The following is a 19,411-nucleotide window of genomic DNA, read 5'->3' on the forward strand; positions in this document are numbered from 1 at the left end:
CTGTAAATTACAGAAGCAAGAAAACCGAAAGAGCTGAAAGGGGGTCTTTAAGATTAGCTCTTTATCATTGTCCTCATTTACAGATGAAAAAACAGTGGTCCAAAGAAGGAAAGTGATTCACCTAGTGTCAGAATCAGTTAGCCTGATTAGAATAGTGCCGGTAATCCTGAATTTTCTTATCCCTAGTCACTCTCCTTGATTAAATTCCCTTTTGTGGTGTTAAAAAAAGAAACAAGCCCAAATGGAGACTTTTACCCCTCCCCCCAATCAAGACATAGTTTCAAACTAGTCTAGGAATGTGACTTTAACAATCAATCAAGAATTTTCTGGTCAACACCAATGAGTTAATCTGTCAGCTGGCCCTCTCCATCCCCCACAATAAAATGAGGTAATCTTCATAAGACCTCCCCATCCCACCCCCCCATCTTTTCCTCTCCATAAGAGAGGATGACCTTGCTGGAAACAATCCTTTCTTTTGGTAGTAACTTCTTGCCCCACCCTCCTTCCTAAAAAAAACTTCCATTTTATACAATTCCACAGAGCCTCCCTACTTGCTACATAGATGCTGCGTGATTCATAAATCACTTAATAAAACCAATTAGTTCTTCAAACTTACTTGGTTGAATTTTCTTTAACAGTGGCCTGCTATCACTTATAGGACAGGATCAATTCTCTTCAAAGTAGCAACTCAATGCCTATTTCTAATCCCAAAGCACAGTTTAGGCACTGTAGCTGCCCTGGGTTTGAATCCCAATACTGCCACTCATTAACTATGCAACAATGAGTGTTAGTAACCTAACTTCTCTGGGCTTCAGTTTTCTCACTTGCAAAAATAGTATCCACTTCAGAGAGTTGTTGAAGAGAGTTAAATTGTTTTAGCATGGCATCCTATAAATAAATATTCAATTAGAAGTATCTGCTGTTATTATTAACTCTTCAGAAACCTCCATCTAGGTACTGCTTGTTACCCAGTGTAATGCCTACATGTCTTAGTTGAACTTTCATGCCACATTAACTCTGCTTATCTTTAAGAAACATGATGACTGCAGTCAGGAGTTCCCCCTGTGATCAAACTGGCTGAAACTGGTGAGAGTCAACATGGTGGCTCACTTGACCTCAAAAGAACCTCCAACATGACTGTAATGCACTTCACATACTAAACGACACACTCACTGAGATAGGCAGGGAAATGGAAAAGGGTAATGCCACTGTAAAATCTACATAGCCTTTGAAAAAGGCGCAACTTATTCTTTTATTTTTTATTTTTTTATTTTTTTCAAGTATCATTGATATACAATCTTACGGTTTCACATAAAAAACACTATCATGGTTTTCAACATTCACCCATATTATCAAGTCCTCACTCCCCCATTGCAATCACTGTCTATCAACATAGTAAGATGTTATAGAGTCATTGTCTTTTCTGTGCTGTATTGCCTTCCCCATGACCTACCTATATTATGTTTGTGAATTGTAGTGCCCCTTAATCCTGTTCTACCTCCCCACCCACACGGCCCCACCCCTTTGGTAACCATAAATCCCTTCTCAGTGTCTGTGAGTCTACTGCTATTTTGTTCCTTCTGTTTTGCTTTGTTTTTACACAAGTAAGTGAAATCATATGGTATTTGTCTTTCCCTGCCTGGCTAATTTCATCGAGCATTACCTTCTAGATTCATCCAGGCTAATTTCATTGAGCATAATACCTTCTAGATTCATTCATGTTGTTGTAAGTAGTAGGATTTCTCTCCCTTTTATGGATGAATATTCCATTATGTATACACACCACTTCTTTATCCATTCATCTATTGATGGACACTCAGGTTGCTTCCATATCTTGGCTATTGTAAACAGTTCCACAATAAATATAGGGGTGCATATGTCTTTTCGAATCAGAGATCTTGTTTTCTTTGGGTAAATTCTTAGGAGTGGAGTTACTGGGTCAAATAGTATTTCTATTTTTAGTTTTCTGAGGAACCTCCATATTGCTTTCCACAATGGTTGAACCAATTTACATTCCCACCAACAGTGGGGAGAGTGTAGGAGGGTTCCCCATTCTCCACATCCTTGCCAGCATTTGTTGTTTCTTGTTTTTCGGATAGTGGCCACTGTAACTGGTGTGAGATGATATCTCATTGTGGTTTTAATTTGCATTTCCGTGATGATTAGCGATTTGCAGCATCTTTTCATGTGCCTGTTAGCGATCCGCATTTCTCCTTTAGGTAACTGTCTGTTCAGATCCTCTGCCCATTTTTCAATCAGGTTATTTATTTTTGGGGTGTTGAGGTGTGCAAGTTCCTTATATATTTTGGATGTTAACCCCTTATTAAATAAATTGCTCACAAATACACTCTCCCATACTGCAGGATGCCTTTTGGTTCTACTGATGGTGTCCTTTGCATACAGAAACTTTTTTGTCTGATGTAGTACCACTGTTCATTTTTTATTTTGTTTCAATTGCCCAAGGATATGTGTTCAGGAAAAAGTCACTCATGTTTATATTCAAGAGACTTTTGCCTGTTTTCTTCTAAGAGTTTTACGGTTTCACGACTGACATTCAGGTCTTTGATCAATCTCGAATTTACTTTTGTGTATGGAGTTAGACAAAATCCAGTTTCATTCTCTTACATGTAGTTGTCCAGTTTTCCCAGCACTAGTTGTTAAATATGCTGCCTTTTCCCCATTGTATATCCATGGCTAATTTCTCATATATTAATTGTCCATATATGTGTGTGTTTTTATCTGGTCTCTCTATTCTATTCCACTGATCTATGGGTTTATTCTTGTGCCAGTACAAAATTATTTTGATTACTGTAGCTTCGTAGAAGAGCTTGAAGTCAAGGAACATAATCCCCCACCTTTGTTCTTTTTAGGATTGCTTTGTCTATTCGGGGTCTTTTGTGGTTCCATAGGAATTTTAGAACTATTTGTTCTAATTCATTGAAGAATACTGTTGGTATTTTGATAGGATTTGCATTGACTCTGTAGACTACTTTAGGCAAGATGGCCATTTTGACAATATTAATTCTTTCTATCTATGAGCATGGTATAGATTTCCATTTATTGGTGTCTTCTTTAATTTCTCTCATGTCTTGTAGTTTTAAGAGTATAAGTCTTTTGCTTCCTTGGTTGGGTATATTCTTAGGTATTTTACTCTTGGATGCAGTTGCAAATAGAGCTGTTTTCTTGATTTCTCTTTCTGCTAATTTGTTGTTAATATATAGGAATGCAACAGATTTCTGTGTATTAATTTTGTATCCTGGAACTCTCCTGAATTCAGTTATTAGTTTTAGTAGTTTTTTGGTGAAGTTTTTTGAGTATTTTATGTACAGTATCATGTCATCTGCAAACAGTGACAGTTTGACTTCTTCTTTACCAATATGGATGCCTTGTATTTCTTGGTTTTGTCTGATTGCTGTGGGTAGGACCTCCAGTACTATGTTGAATAACAGTGGGGGAGAGTGGGCATCCTTGTCTTGTTTCCGATCTTAGAAGAAAAGCCTTCAGCTTTTCACTGTTAAGTATGATGTTGGCTGTGGGTTTGTCATATATGGCCTTTATTATGTTGAGGTACTTATCCTCTATACCATTTTGTCGAGAGTTTTTATCATGAGTGGATGTTGAATTTCGTCAAATGTTTTTGAGCATCTATTGAGATGATTCTGTGATTTTTTGTCCTTCTTTATGTTGATGTGGTGTATGATGTTGATTGATTCACATATACTATACTATCCTTCAGTCCCTGGAATAAATCTCACTTAGTCATGATGAATGATCTTTTTAATGTATTTTAGAATTTGGTTTGCAACTATTTTGTTAAGGTTTTTTGCATGTATGTTCATCAGGGATATTGGTCTATAATTTCCTTTTTTTGTGGTGTCTTTTTCTGGTTTTGGTATTAGAGTGATAGAGTGAGTAGAATACTCACTCAAACATCATAGAATGAGTTTGGAAGTACTCCCTCTTCTTCTACTATTTGGAATACTTTAAGAAAGATGGGTATTAGCTCTTCTTTAAATGGCTGATAAAATTCAGCTGTAAAGCCATCTGGAACAGGTTTTGTTCTTAGGTAGTTTTTTGATTGCCAGTTTGATTTCATTGCTAGTAATTGATCTGATCAGATTTTTCATTTCTCCATGGGTCACTCATAGAAGGTTGTATTTTTCTAGAAAGTTTTCCATTTCTTCTATGTTGTCCAATTTCCTGACATATAATTTTTCATAGTATTCTCTAATAATTCTTTTTATTTCTGTGGTGTCCATTGTGATTATTACTTTTTTGTTTCCGATCCTGTTTAAGTTTGTACACTCTCTTTTTTTCTTGGTAAGTCTAGCTAAGGGTTTATCTGTTTTGTTTATTTTCCCAAAGAGCCAGCTTCTGGTTTCATAGATTCTTTCTATTGTTTTATGCTTTTCATTTTTTAAATTTTTGCTCTGATCTTTATTATGTCCTTCCTTTTACTGACTTTTGCATTGTTCTTTTTCTACTTTCTTTAATAGTGATTTCAGACTGTTCATTTGGTATTGTTCTTGTTTCTTGAGGTAAGCCTGTATAGCTATGCACTTTCCTCTTAGAACTGCATTTGCTACATCCCACAGGTTTTGGGGTGTTGAGTTGTTGTTTTCATTTGTCTCCATAAATTGCTTGATCTCTGTTTTTATTTGGTCATTGATCCCTTGATTATTTAGAAGCATTTTGTTTAGCCTCCATTTGTTTGCAGAATTTTCTGTTTTCTTTGTACAATTTATTTCTAGTTTAATACCTCTGTGGTCTGAGAAGTTGGTTGGTAGATTTTCAATCTTTTGGAATTTATTGAGGCTCTTTATATGGCCTAATATGTTGTCTGTTCTGGAAAATGTTCCATGCGCACTTGAGAAGAATGCTACTTTTTGCTGGAATGTTCTGTATATGTCTATTAGGTCCATCTGTTCTAATGTATTGTTCATTGCCTCTGTCTCCTTATTTTTGTATGGTTGATCTGTCTATTGGTGTGAATGGTGCTTTAAAGTCGCCAAATATGAATCCTTTCCATTTATAAAGGAGAATTCTATTTCCCCCTTTAATTTTGTTAATATTTGTTTCACAAATTTTGGTGGCCCTGTATTGGGTTCAGAGATATTTATAATGGTTATATCCTCTTGTTGGACTGACCCCTTTATCATTATATAATGTCCTTCTTTGTGTCTTGTTACTTTCTTTGTTTTGAAGTGTATTTTCTCTGATACAAGTACTGCTACTCCTGCTTTTTTCTCCCTATTATTTGCATAAAATTATTTTTCCATCCCTTCACTTTTCATCTGTGTATGTCTTTGGGTTTGAAATGTGTCTCTTGTAGTCAATATATAGATGGGTCTTGTTTTTTATCCATTCTGCCACTGTATGTCTTTTGATTGGTGCAGTCAGTCCATTTATATTGAAGATGATTATCAAAGATAGAAATGTACTTATTGTCATTGTAGGCTTTAGATTTGCTGTTGCCAAAGGTGCAAGGATAGCTTCCTTACTAACAGTCTATCTTAACTCACTGATTACTCTATTTTAAATACAATCTAAAGTCCTTTTTTCCCCTCCCCTTCTTCCTCTTCCTCCTCCTCCACACTTTATGTACTAGTTGTCATATTCTGCACTGTGTATCCCTTGACAAGCTTTGTAAGTAGTTAATTTAATTTCATATTTGCTTAGAATTAATTGGTTAAGTATCTTTTTTTTTGGTGACAGCTATTTAGCCTTAGGACAATATCCATCTAGAGCAGACCCTTAATATATCCTGTAGGGATGGTTTAGTGGTTGTGAATTCCCTCAACTTTTGCTTATCTGGAAATTGCTTAATCATTCTTGCTAGGTAGACCATTCTTGGTAAGAGGCCCCTTCTGTTTCATTACATTAGATATATCATACCACTCCCTTCTGGCCTATAAGGTTTCTGCTGAGAAGTCTGCTGATAGCCTGATGGGGTTTCCTTTATAAAGGATATTTTTTATCTCTCTGGCTGCTTTCAACACTCTCTCTTTCTCCTTTATTTTTGCCATTTTAATTATTATGTCTTGGTGTTGTCTTTGTAGGATTCATTTTGTTGGGGGATCTTTGCACTTCCCTGAACTGAGTGTGTAAATTCTTCCCCAGATTGGGGAAGTTTTCAAGAATTATTTCCTCAAAGACACTTTCTATCCCTTTGTCTATCTTTTCTTCTTCTGGTACCTCTATAATGTGAACATTATTCCATTTGGATTGGTCACACAGCTTTCTTATTATTCTTTCATTCCTAGAGATCCTTTTTTCTCTCTGTGCCTCAGCTTCTTTGTTTTCCTGTTCTCTAATCTCTATTTCATTTAGCATCTCCTCTAAATCATCTAATCTACTTTTAAATCACTCCATTGTAGGTTTCCTTTCAGATACTGTATTTTTCAGCTCTGAGTGGCTCTTTTTCAGGTTTTCTCGCTCTTTGTTGAAGTCCTCCCTGAGATCTTACTTTTCTCTAAATCTGTGAGCATGTTTATGACTTTTATTTTGAAATATTTATCAAGAACATTGATGATTTCAGTTTCACTAAGCCCTCTTTCTGCTTTTTTTCTTATAGTTTTGTTTGGACCAAATTCCTCTCCCTTTTTATTTATTTATTTTTGTGTGTGTCTGCTATGGAATAATAGCTTTGTGTAGGAGGCACCCTCTAGTGCCAAGAAGCTCAGTTTCCTGTGTAGTAGCCCCAGCTATTGGTGTGCAGTGGGTGTCTCATCTTTCTGTCTTGCTTGTAGTGATCTGATTTCAGGTGGGCTATGTGAGCCATCAGCTGATCATGTGAGCAGGGAGAATACTTGGGGCTGAGTCACTGGGGCTGCCGTGGGCAACACCTCCAGCCTGTTGTAATGGTAGGGGCTGCAGGCAAGTGGGACCACTGGCTGGTAGGAGGAAATAGATCAGCTGGGAAGGTTTCCTACCTTCCTGGCTGTAACACCTGCCTCCACTGCCAGGTCAAGTGGGCTGTGCACAGAAGGAGGATCCTCTGGTGCTGTGCCACTGGAGCTGCTGTGGGCAGAGTCAACCTCCAGCAGGCCTGTTGCAATGGCAGGGGTGACAGTCAAGTAGGACCAGTGCCTACTCAGAGGAAGGAGTCAAAGGCTGCACACTACAGGGGGAAGCCTTGGGGCTGTGTTGCCAGCTAGGGGGAAGGAGTGTCTGAAACTCCTGAGAGTTCCCAACCTGTTGGAGTAAGTGAGCTTGGAAGGTATTGTTCATCTGCCCTTTCTCCTGAGCAGAGAGCTCTGTGTAATCTTTGCCCCTCTTGTGCCCCTCTTGCTACTGAGAAGTCCTTCAAACAGCCTGCTTTTCTTTTGTCTCAGAGGTCTCTAAGTCATACAATCATCCAAGTGCATGCCACTGTCAGCCTGCCTAGTTCCTCTCAAGAAATCAAGGCCACTGTGGGGGACCCTTTAAGCTAAAGTGACCTAATTCTCTGAGGGAGGTTCATAGCATCCCATTTAGGACACTCTTCCTTTGTGGCCTTTTTATAAGATTGGAAGGTAACCTATTCTTTGGGGAGATTTTTTTTTGCATTTGACAGCTGTCTTTTTATTATACATTTCAAAAACCATTATGAAGCCTAAGTCATACCCCAAATTATGAGTTAATAAGATGAACAAAACAAAAACAAGGGTATCATGAATCATGAATTATGTAGCTATTTGTGATAGGATTTGACAACAAAGAAATCTTAAATTCCATAATCCACATGGGCTAGAGAAAATGGGTACAATTTCTTCACCATCAAAATTTTAAAACAAAGGAATAGATCTCAGAGAGGTTGTAAAAAGCCTCCAGTTTAGGAAAAAATAATTTTGATTAGATGGTTTAGATGAGAGATCATCCAGCAATCCCACTTATGGGTATATATCAAAAGGAAATGAAATAAGTATCTTTAAGAGATATCTGCACTCCCATGTTTATTGCAGCATTATTCACAGTAGCCAAGATAAGGAAACAATCTAAGTACTCATCAATAGAGAAACAGATAAATATATGCACACAATAGAATATTAATCGGCCTTAAAAAGGAGGAAATCCTACACTTGTGACAACATGGATGAACCTAGAGGACATTAAGTTAAATAAAATAAGCCAGACACAGAAAGACAAATAGTGTATGATGTCATATATGGAATCTAAAATAGTCAAACTAAGAAGCAGACAGTGAATGGTGGTTACCAGAGTCTGGAGGCAGGGCAAAATGGGGAGATGTTGGTCAACAAGTACAAAGTTCCAGTTACGTAAGATGTGTAAGTTCTGGAGATCTAATGTACAGCAATGTGAATAGTTAATAATACTGTATTGTACACTTGAGCTCTACTGCACTCTTGTAATTTGCAGTGTCCTTACCACAAAAAAGAAAGAAGGAAAATGGAACTATGTGAGATGATAGATATACTGATTAGCTTTATTGTGGCAATTATTTCACAATATATACATACATCAAACATCACATTGTATACCTTAAATATGTACAATTTTTATTTGTCAATTATACTTCAATAAATTGGAAAAAATTAATAAAACTTAATATTTTAAAACAGTTTTAATCCCTAATGTGCTGTGTGACTTTGGGCTTCTCTGTTTCCATCCCAATGTATCTGTTCCCTCATCTATAAATTGAGAAGGTTCTTAGGTGATCTAAAGGGAATTCCAGCACTGTAATTCAATAAATCTAAGAAAGTCCTTCTCTTGAAAATAATAGGAAAAAAAAAAGACAGTCATACATTATGTGTCTCCTACTGGAAGAACATAGCACTATCTATTAAGCATGCTTGCCTTCCCCACTCTACACAACAAAGCAAGCAAACAAACAAAACAAAAGTCCAAGAAACAATATACACACACACACAAATCTCAAAAAGCAAGTCAACAAAACAGAATCACAGGAAGCATTTTGATCCAACTATGATAACCTTTAAAGGACAAATGACCTATTTCCCTTAATAAATAAATTATAAGAAAAAAGAGATAAAAGAGAAATATATAATTGAGAACATGTTAAAAACATAGAGACCCTATCCTGTATTGTACCAAGCCTTGGCCTCTGTGTCCTTCAAGTGATTATGATGCACACAGAAGTTTGGGAACTACTACTATAGATCAGGGGTCACTGAACTATGGCCTCTGGGCCAAATCCATAAAACCTATTTTTGTAAGTAAAGTTTTATTGGAGCAGTTATGCCCATTTGTTCACATACTATCAATGGCTGCTTTTACTACAATGGTAAAACTGAGTAGTTGTGACAGAGTCCATACAGCTAACAAAGCCTAAAATATGTACTATCTAATCATTTATGTAAAACATTTGCTGACCTCTGCTAGAGATTAAAAGAGGCTTAAAAAAATTCATCAGATTGCTATGTGATTTATTTGAATCCTGATTCAAAGAAACACATATGACATATTCACTATTGAAAATGTGAACAGAATATTTGATGATATTAAGTAATTATTACTAATTCTTTTTAGACATGATAATTGTATTGTTTATTTATACAAATAATTTTCATTTTTTCAATATACATACTGAAATATTTATGGATGAGGTACTGCTGTCTTGGATTGCTTCAAAATAATATAGCAGGTGGGGAAATGGGTTGTGATATAGATGAAACAAGACTGACCATGTTTTGAGAATTGTTGAAGTTCGGTGATGAGCACATGGGAGTTCCTTATACTATTCTTTCTACTTCTGTATATACTTGAAAACTTGCTTTATATTTTTTTAAAGGACAAGGTACTAATGGAGAGGGAGAAAGAGTCAGTGTCAATCATAAAGTGAACAGTCTCCATCCCTGAGGATGGTGTCCTTAAGGGTGGACAGCTTTGGTTTCCTCCACTGATGCTATAGTATCTATAATCCACTTTAAATACTTCAACATAGTCAGTGCAATGTCCTGATGGTCATCAATACCATCATTTGCAACCACAACATTATTTTATGTACCACTAAAAAAGGAAAGTCATTTCATTATCAAATCATCATGCAATATTGTTGATGACATTTCAAATAGAAAAAAATTCAACAATGAATGAACATAATTTAATAAAGATGACTACAATGCAAGCAACCATGACCAAGTCATGCACACAGAAGTTATGATAATTACATCAAATCTGCCAACTGACACAAGGATTTTAAGAAACTATTGATTCTAAGATGCATCCAAATACAGATTGTAATTTGAAAATGAAAAGTGCCCCTTAGAATTGGTGAAATTTTATGAATTTATTTGTATTTATGCATATTCTAGGGCAGGTTAATTATGACTGTAATACTCTATTCATAAATATATACATATTTTAAGGGTGATTAATTTGTATTTAAAAGACTCTAACCAGAAATCAGAGGGGCTACTATAAGCTTCAGCTAGCTTCACTTCTAATGAACACCAGTGAGTTTGTTAATTAGTATGATTAATAGTTAATTAATATGATTAAAATGATTTCTCATTGCTTAGATGAATCAAGATAAATGGATTGGCTAGAAATATTGTATAGAGACTTCCAAACTTGAAAGTACAGTTAGAATAGAGCAATGGTCAATTTTAACATCAGTAAGTGGATCAACCAAAATTATGCATCTTCAGATGTGATGCAACATAAGGTACACAACATCACCTATGACAAGTTCTAGCCAAAAACTAGTTAACTTGAATCCATCTAGTCTTTAATATAAACTCATTTTTACAAGATTTAAAGGAAATGGGGGAATAAGCAGAAAAATACATCAATGAAGAAAGCAGACAAAATTACTAACCCAGACTGCAGGAGAACTGTTCTAATCTCATCAACAAACCAAAGTCATAAAAAAGGGACAGTGCTAGATTAAAAAAATGAAAAGGATGTAAGAAGTGTATATAATGTGTGGCCTTATATTGAGTACTAGGTGGACAAAAGACCTATAAAGGACATTTTTGGGTCAAATGGGGAAATGTTAATATGGTTTGGAAAGGTAGAAAGAGTTGAACAAAAAAAGATTGCAGAACATTTTAATTTTATTTTTGTGAAATAAAAAGGTACAAATGTGTGTATGTTTGTGTGTGTATATGCATATGTACTTTATACATATATACACACACTCACAGAATGATGCAGAAAAAAATGCAATACTATATTAATAGTAGAGTTTGCAAACTGAGAATACAAAGTTTTTACTTCCTTCTTTTTCTCTTTCTGTATTTTCTAATCTCTACAAAGCACAGAATTGCTTCGTAAACAACAGAAATGTTGGGATTTGATGAATTAAAGATGGCAGAATAGGAAGGCAAGGCAGAAACCTCCTCCAAAAAAACACATAAAAGAAGAAAATACAGGAAATACAACTGGAAAAAAACCTGAAGACCGCAGAACAGACCACCTATACGTGAGGAAGAAAAGGCCACACAGAAAAGGTTCAAGTGGAAAAGTTGAGATCAAGTGGGACCCAAGCCCTCCCCTAACCCGAGTCTATAGGTGGGAGAAAGAGGAATGGAATAGGGAGGGGATAGGAGCCCAGGAGCACTGCACACCTGGCCCTGGAGATATTCTTCAGGAGCTCAAGCCCACATTACATTGGGTTCTGGTGATTAGTGGGGCTGGACACCAGAGACAGGCAGAACACTCTCAGAAGCTGAGACTCCAGCCAGTTTGGAGAGCAGGCATGCTCTGCTGGTCCTGAGACCCAAATCAGAGTTGGCAGTTTGAAAGACTTACCAGCAGTGTGAGGGGTATCAGAGGGGACAGGGTTCGATGGAACTCTCCTCAGGAGAAAGGCCAGGTGGAGGATGCCTCCTCAGCCCATCCTTTGCCCAACAGATCAGGAACTCTTAGGAGTGCCAGATACACTACCCCCTTGCTGGAAATGCCGCTGCAAGGCTTCTCCTTACATACACTGCCAGGAACCAACCCACTTGGCCCAGTAGCAACAGCAGAATTTGCTGCCTGGCAGGCAAAGGGAGACTCTCTCAGCTTCCTACCTCCATTTCAGCATAACTAGGAAAGTGCCTGGAGGAGCCAACCCCAAGAGCTCCTTCCTCCCTGTGGGTGTCTGAACCCAGTACTGCACATCCAGCTGGGGAAGAGTTGCACATCAGTCTGCACACTCCATTAACCGTGCAGCCCCGTCATTGCTGCAGAACAGGAAGAAGGCGGCTCACCAACAGTAAGGTCAAAAGAGATTCCTCAGCTGATCACAGAGGCAGCAATAGAAGTGAACTGCCTGCCCAGACTTAGATCATTACAGAAGCCAGACAGAAAGGCAGCCCCACCCATTGCAATGACAACAGCTAGGGCCCCCACAAAATAGAACCAGGCACTAGAGTGTAAAGATTCTTCAGCTTTTGGACACCATAGCACAGCTGCTGAATAAAGCTACCACATTATAGGCCAGAAAGCATAGCATAGACATCTAATACAAAGGAAGAAACACAGAATCTCTGAAAAAATGAGTACACAGAGGAGTATGATCCAACAAAATTACAAGAGAGATTCTAGAAAGTGGGATAAATAACACAGAGATCACCAATCTCCTTGATAGAGATCTCAAAATAAAAGTCATAAACATGCTCACAGATTTACATAAAAATGTTCCAGATCTCAGGGAGGCTTCAACAAAGAGAAGACCTGAAAAAAGAGCCACTCAGAGCTGAAAAATACAGTACTGAAATGAAACATACAATGGAGGGATTTAAAAGTAGATGAGAACATGCAGAGGAGAAAGTAAATTAAACGGTATTAGAGAACAGGAAAACAAAGAAGCTAAGAAACTGAGAGAAAAAGGATCACTAGAAATGAAAGAATGATAAGAGAGCTGTGTGACCAATCCAAACAGAACAATATTCCCATTATAGGGGTACCAGAAGAAGAAGAGAGAAAAAGAATTAGAAAGTCTTCTTAAGGAAATTATTGATGAAAACTTTCCAAATCTGGGGAAAAAAAAAATAGACACTCAGGTCATGGAAGCAGAGAGATCCCTTAACAAAAAAAACCACAAGACATGACCAACACACATAATTAAAATGGCAAAGATCAAGGACAAGGAGAGAGTACTGAAAGCAGCCAGAGATAGAGAAAAGATTACTTATAAAGGAAATCCCATCAGGCTATCAGCAGACTTCTCAGCAGAAACTTTATAGGCCAGAAGGGAGTGGCATGATATATTTAATATATTGAAACAGAAGAACCTCCAACCAAGAATTCTCTACTTGCCAAGACTATCATTTAAATTTGAGGCAGGGATTAAACAATAAACAAAAGTTGAAGGATTTCACCACCACTAACCCAGCCTTTCAGAATATGCTAAAGGGACTGCTGTACATGGAAATGACCCTAAGACTAAATAGCTTTCACCAGTGAAAATAAATAGACAGTAAAGGTATTAGACCAACTAATTACCAAGAAAGTATGAAATTAAAACCAAACAAAAGAGACAAAATCAACTATACACAAAATCAGTCAAGGGATACACAAAAAGTGCATATTATGACATTTAATATGAAAAATTTAGAAGAGGAAGGAAAAAAAGGTACCATTATATTGTGTTTGAAATAGAGTAATCAGCAATTTAAGAAAGACTATTATATAGTAAGGAAGCTATTCTTGAACCTTTGGTAACATCAAAACTAAAGCCTACAATAAATAAACACACACAAAATACATTAATTCAAAAAAAGAGAAATCCAATTACAACACTAAAGGAAACCATCAATAACAAGAGAAAAGTGTAAGAGCAGAAGAAAGAAACAGAGAGAAGATATAAAAACTAGAAAGAAAACCATTAATAAAATGGCAAAAGTACATATCTATCAATAATCATTTTAAGTGTAATGGATTGAATGCACCAACCAAAAGACACACACTCTCAGAACGGATAAGGAAACAAGACCCATCTATATGCTGCCTATGAGAAACTAATTTCAGACCCAAAGGCATTCACAAACTAAAATTGAAGGTATGGAAAAAGATATTATATGCAATTAAAGGGAGAAAAAGCAGAATTAGCAGTACTTGTATCAGACAAAATGTATTTCAAAACAGAGAAAGTAACAGGAGACAAAGAAGGACATTACATAATATTAAATGGGTCAGTCCAACAAGAGGATATAACCATTATAAATTTCAGTGCACCCAACACAGGAACACCTAAATATGTAAAAAATATACTAACAGAATTAAATGGCGAAATAGACTATAACACAAACATTTAAGAGACTTTAACATACCACTCACATCAGTAGAGAAATCAACCAGACATAAAATAAAAAAGGAAACAGAGGCATTGAACAATACATTAGATCTAATGCACTTAAAAGATAAGTACACAATACTCTACTCAAAGTACCAGGATACACATTTTTCTCAAGTGTACTTGGAACATTCTCCAAAATACAACATACTAGGCCACAAGAAGAGCCTCTATAACTTCAAAAAGATTGAAATCGTATCAAGCTTCTCAGACCACAATGGTATGAAACTAGAAATAAATTACAGAAAGAAAACAAAAAGACCTAAAAACATATGGAGGCTGCACAACATGCTTCTAAGTAATCAATGGATCAATGAACAAATTAAAACAGAAATCAAGCAATAAATGGAGACAAATGAAAACAAAGACACAACAGCCCAAAAATCTGTGGGAGGTGGCAAAGGAAGTTTTAAGAGGAAAGTATATAGCAAAACAAGCTTACCTCAAGAATCAAGAACAGTCCCAAATAAACAGTCTAAAATCACAATTAAAGAAACTAGAAAAAGAAGAACAAATGAAGCCCAAAGTCAGTAGAAGGAGGGACATAATAATGATCTGAGCAGAAATAAATAAACTTGAGAACAATAAAACACTAGAATCAATGAAATAAGGAGCTCATTCTTTGAGAAAATGAAAAAATAGATAACCCCTAGATAGACTTATCAAGAAATAATGAGAATGTACACATATAAACAGAATAAGAAATGAAGAAGGAATAATCACAATGGATACCACAGACATACAAAGAATTATGAGAAAATACAATGAAAAATTATGGCAATAAATTGGACAACCTAGAAGAAATGGACAACTTTCTAGAAAAATAGAACCTTCTAAGAGTGACCCAAGAAGAAAGAGAAAATCTGAAGAGACCAATTACCAGCAATGAAATTAAACTGGTAATCCAAAGACTCCCAAATAACAAAATACCAGGTGCAGATAGCTTCACATCTGAATTCTACCAAACATTTAAAGAAGAGCTAATACCCGTACTTCTTCAAGTATTCCAAAAAGTATAAGAGGAGGGAATACCTCCAAACCCATCCTATGAGGCCAGAATCACTGTAATACCAAAACCAGACAAAGATGCCACAAAAAAGAAAATTTTAGAACAATATCCCTAGATGAACATAGGTGCAAAAATCCTCAAAAAAATAATAGCAAACTGAATCCAAAAATACATCAAAAAGATCATCCATCATGACCAAGTGGGATTTATTCCAGCGATGCAAGGATAGTACAGTATTTATAAATCAATCAATATCATACACCACAAAAAGGATCAAAACAAAATGATCGTCTCAATGGACGCTGAAAAAGCATTTAAAAAAATTCAACATCCATTCATGATAAAAACTCTCAACAACAAAATGGGTATAGAAGGCAAGTACCTCAACATAATAAAGGCCATATATGACAAACCTATAGCCAACATCATACTTAATAGTGAAAAGCTGGAATCTTTTCCTCTAAGATCAGGAACAAGACAAGGATGCCCACTCTCCCCACTTTCATTCAACATAGTACTGGAGGTCCTAGCCATGACAGTCAGATAACACAAATAGATAAAAGGCATCCAAATTCGAAAGGAAGAAGTTAAACTGTCATTATTTGCATACAAAATGATATTATAAATAGAAAACTGCAAAGAATACACCAAAAAAACTATTAAGACTAATAACTGAATTCAACAAAATTGCAGGATACAAAATTAACATGCAGAAATATTTTCCATTCCTATATATTAGCAACGAATTAGCAGAAAGACAAATCAGGAAAACAACTCCATTTACAACTGCATCAAAAAAATAAATTTCAAGGAATAAACCTAATCAAGGAGGTGAAAGACCTACACTGTGAAAACTATAAGACACTCATGAAAGAAATTAAAGAAAACACCAATAAATGGAAATCTGTCTTATGTTCATGGACAGAAGAATTAATACTGTCAAAATGGCCATCCTCCCCAATGCAATTTATAGATTCAATGCAATTCCCATAAAATATAACAGCATTCTTCAAGAAACTAGAACAAATAGTTCTAAAATTCATATGGAACCACAAAAGACCCTGAAGAGCCAAAGCAATCGAGATAAAGAAGAACGCTGGGGGATTATGCTCTCTGACGTCAAGCTCTACTACAAAGCTACAGTAATCAAAACAATTTGGTACTGGCACACAAACAAATCCATGGATCAATAGAACAGAATAGAAAGCCCAGATATAATCCCATGCATATATGGTCAATTAATATATGAGAAAGGAGCCATGGACATACAATGGGGAAAAGACAGCCTCTTCAACAGCTGGTGTTGGCAAAACTGGACAGCTACATGTAAGAGAATTAAACTGGGTTATTATCCAACCCCATACACAAAAGTAAGTTTGAAATGGATTGAAGACCTGACTGTAAGTCATGAAACCATAAAACTCTTAGAAAAAAACATAGGCAAAAGTCTCTTGGACATAAACATAAGGAACTTCTTCATGATCATACCTCCTCGGGCAAGGGAAACAAAAGCAAAAATGAACAAGTGGGACTGTATAGCAAAGGACACCATCAGTAGAACAATAAGACATCCTACAGTATGGGAGAATATATTTATAAATGACTCATCTGATAAGGGGTTAACATCCAAAATGTATAAAGAACTAATACACCTCAGCACCCAAAAACCAAATAACCCAACTAAAAAATTGGTGGAGGACCTGAACAGACACTTCTCCAAGGAAGAAATACAAATGGTCAACAGGCACATGAAAAGATGCTGTACATCTCTAGTCATCAGGGAAATGCAAATTAAAACCACAGTGAGATAGCACCTCACACCAGTTTGAATGGCCACTAACCAAAAGACAGGAAACAACATAGATTTTCTTCTCCTGTGTAAGTTTCCTATTGGAACTAAAACTACTTTTTATTTGCATTTTCTCTACAACGTTTGGTTATAAAAGTTTTCAAACATACAAAGAACTTGAAAGAATGGTACTATGAACCCTCATACTGTCTATACCTAGATTTAGTAATTATTTTACTGCATTTGGTTTCTGTGTTTATTTTTCTCTGAAGCCTTTAAAGTAAATTGTTTCAACCCTAAATACCTCAGCATTCACCTCCAAAGAACAAGCACATTGTCCTATAACATCGGAATAAAATTTTCACAACTAAGAAAATTTACAATTCTATCCTCTAATATCTATTTCATATTCAAATTTCATGCAAAAATTATTTTATAGTTGTCTTTTTCAAATGTAGATCTGAAGTTCACACACTGCATTTGTTTATATTTCATTAGTTTCTTAATATAGAGCAGTACTTCTACCTCTTTTTCCCAGGACATTGACTTTTTTTTAAAAGGCCAAGCCAGTTGTCTTACAGAATGTCAAACATTCTGTATTTTTCTATTCTTTGTATTTCCTGAAAACTGGAAAGGCTTAATTTGATTCAGGTTAAATATTTTTGGCAAAAATATTTCAGTTCATGTTGTATACTTCTTGCTGTGTACTGTTTGTACCATTACTAGTGATGCTAACTTTGATCAATTAAGATACATTTTTCCATTTGTAAATAATAAGTAATCTGTGGGTAATATGTTGAAATTATGAGAATATTTTATTCCCAAACATCTTTTATCCAATGGTTTTGATTCATGTCTGAAACACTTAGGGCTCTGAGGTTGCAAACTAGTGGTTTTATAATTCTATCATTCCTCCCACATTTATTAGTAGGCATTATTCTTTAATAAAGAGCTTTCCTTAGTCTATGCCTCACACGAATTTTTATTTATTCAAAGTGCTTTAAACAAATACAGGAGCCATTGTCTTTGATGTTCAGTTTCACCCCAGATGTAATCAGCGTCAGCCTATTCAAGTAGGTTCCTGTGTCAGGACACTATTAGTGCTTGAGCTCTCCTTTGCTTACAGTAGTAGACTTTACCCAAGGCTCACCTTGTATTTTCCTTGCCCCAAATTTAGAATCAATCATTTCTCTAATAAGCCTTGGTACTTTTGAGAAGGGAATGTTATTTAGAAACAAATGTGGGGACACTATGTGTTTACGGCTTTTGGGGTAGAATCACTGCAAGATTGGTTCAGTGAAGGAATGTTTCTGTTGTTTTGTTTTTAAGTCATGAGTTCATATTGGCATTTTCAATTCAACTTTACTAGTACAGAATTTTTTTCTTTATATCTTGAATTATGCATCTATATCTTTTTCTTACATCATAAATCTTGGTTTATGATAATATTTTAACTTTTTGCTTTATCCTTGTGCAATATATAGACATGAAATAGTTTCAAATTATAATATTACTAGTACTAATAAAACCAACTGAGTGATGTTATGACTTTTTTGTAGCTCTTTCAGTTTTCAGAATATATCTAAGAATGAGTCAGAGGACAGTATCAAAAACCAAGTTGAAATAATTGTTTTCTATATGTGACTGTTATAATTTGATAAATATTTACATTCATATGCTTTTTGTGTTCAGTTTTAGGGTTTGTAATCCTCTTGACTTAATTTTTTTGCATATGTAAAACACTAATATGGCTCAGAAGTCAAAACCATAGAAGGGGTACTTAGAGGAATATAGTTCTCATCCCTATTCCTTCTACCCTATTCCTCAACTATCTGCTTTAGTAACCATTTTCATTACTTTCTATTTATAACAGGTTTATTGAGATATATTTCATATACCATAAAACTTACCATTTTAAAGGGTATGATTCCATGGTTTTTTAGTATATTCACAGAGTTGTGCAACCATCATCCTATCTAATTCCAGAACAGTTTCACCACTCCCAAAAGAAACCCCATAACCATTAGCCATCACTCTCTATTCCCTCCCATGTCACCACATCAAGCCCCAGGCAACCACTAATCTACTTTCTGTGTCTAGTCTTGTCTTTTCTGCACATTTCATATAAATGAAGTCATATAATATGTGGCATTTGTATCTGGCTTCTTTCATTTAGCATAGTATTTTCAAATTTCATCCATGTATTAGTACTTCATTCCTTTTTATGGCTGAATAGTATTCCATTGCATGTTTATACCAGTTTTATTTTTCCATTGATCAGTTGATGGTCATTTGGGTTGTTTCCACCTTTGGGCAACTATGAATAATGTTGCTATGAATATTTCTGTACAAGATTTTGTGTGGACAT

General features: G+C 35.7%; 1 protein-coding gene across 16 annotated transcripts in view; it reads right to left on the reverse strand.

Annotated features, from left to right (window-relative positions):
• The window catches only part of OPHN1 (oligophrenin 1), a 665,513-nt gene that overhangs the window by 261,057 nt on the left and 385,045 nt on the right, over positions 1–19,411 (reverse strand). The gene's annotated exons all lie outside the window — the stretch shown is intronic.

Source organism: Manis javanica, chromosome X (genome assembly GCF_040802235.1).
Source record: "Manis javanica isolate MJ-LG chromosome X, MJ_LKY, whole genome shotgun sequence".
NCBI classification, from domain to species: Eukaryota; Metazoa; Chordata; class Mammalia; order Pholidota; family Manidae; genus Manis; species Manis javanica.